The following is a 404-nucleotide window of genomic DNA, read 5'->3' as shown; positions in this document are numbered from 1 at the left end:
CCAAAGGTGACATTATTTGCCCTTGTTTTTAGTTGGCGTGTTGTCGACGCGTCGTTGTCGCTCAAGAGGGTTTAGGGGAACGAGACTCTTGATGAGGAGGGAAGAGAGGATGGGATCGGCCGAGAGATCGGGGGAGTGGGGTCACCTGTAGTAATTACCAAGCAATATTTTTGTTTGTTTGTTTTACTGGTGCATTTCGAGCGGGAGGTGTGGCGGCAGCGAGAGGGAGGGGCGTATATTGATCAATTTGTATGTATGGTTGACGTTCGTATTTGTAGGCGAGGGTGTGGGGCGGCAAGTGTACGCATGTTGGACTGAAAGCGGGAGCGAGTGGACACAGTTTTCGCGGGGGAGGAGGAAAAGGAGTGGGCGTAGTATACGCACGTGAAGGAGTAAGGTGGGGC

Source organism: Penaeus monodon, chromosome 24 (assembly GCF_015228065.2).
Source record: "Penaeus monodon isolate SGIC_2016 chromosome 24, NSTDA_Pmon_1, whole genome shotgun sequence".
In the NCBI taxonomy this organism is placed as follows: domain Eukaryota; kingdom Metazoa; phylum Arthropoda; class Malacostraca; order Decapoda; family Penaeidae; genus Penaeus; species Penaeus monodon.
This window is presented reverse-complemented; position numbering follows the sequence as displayed.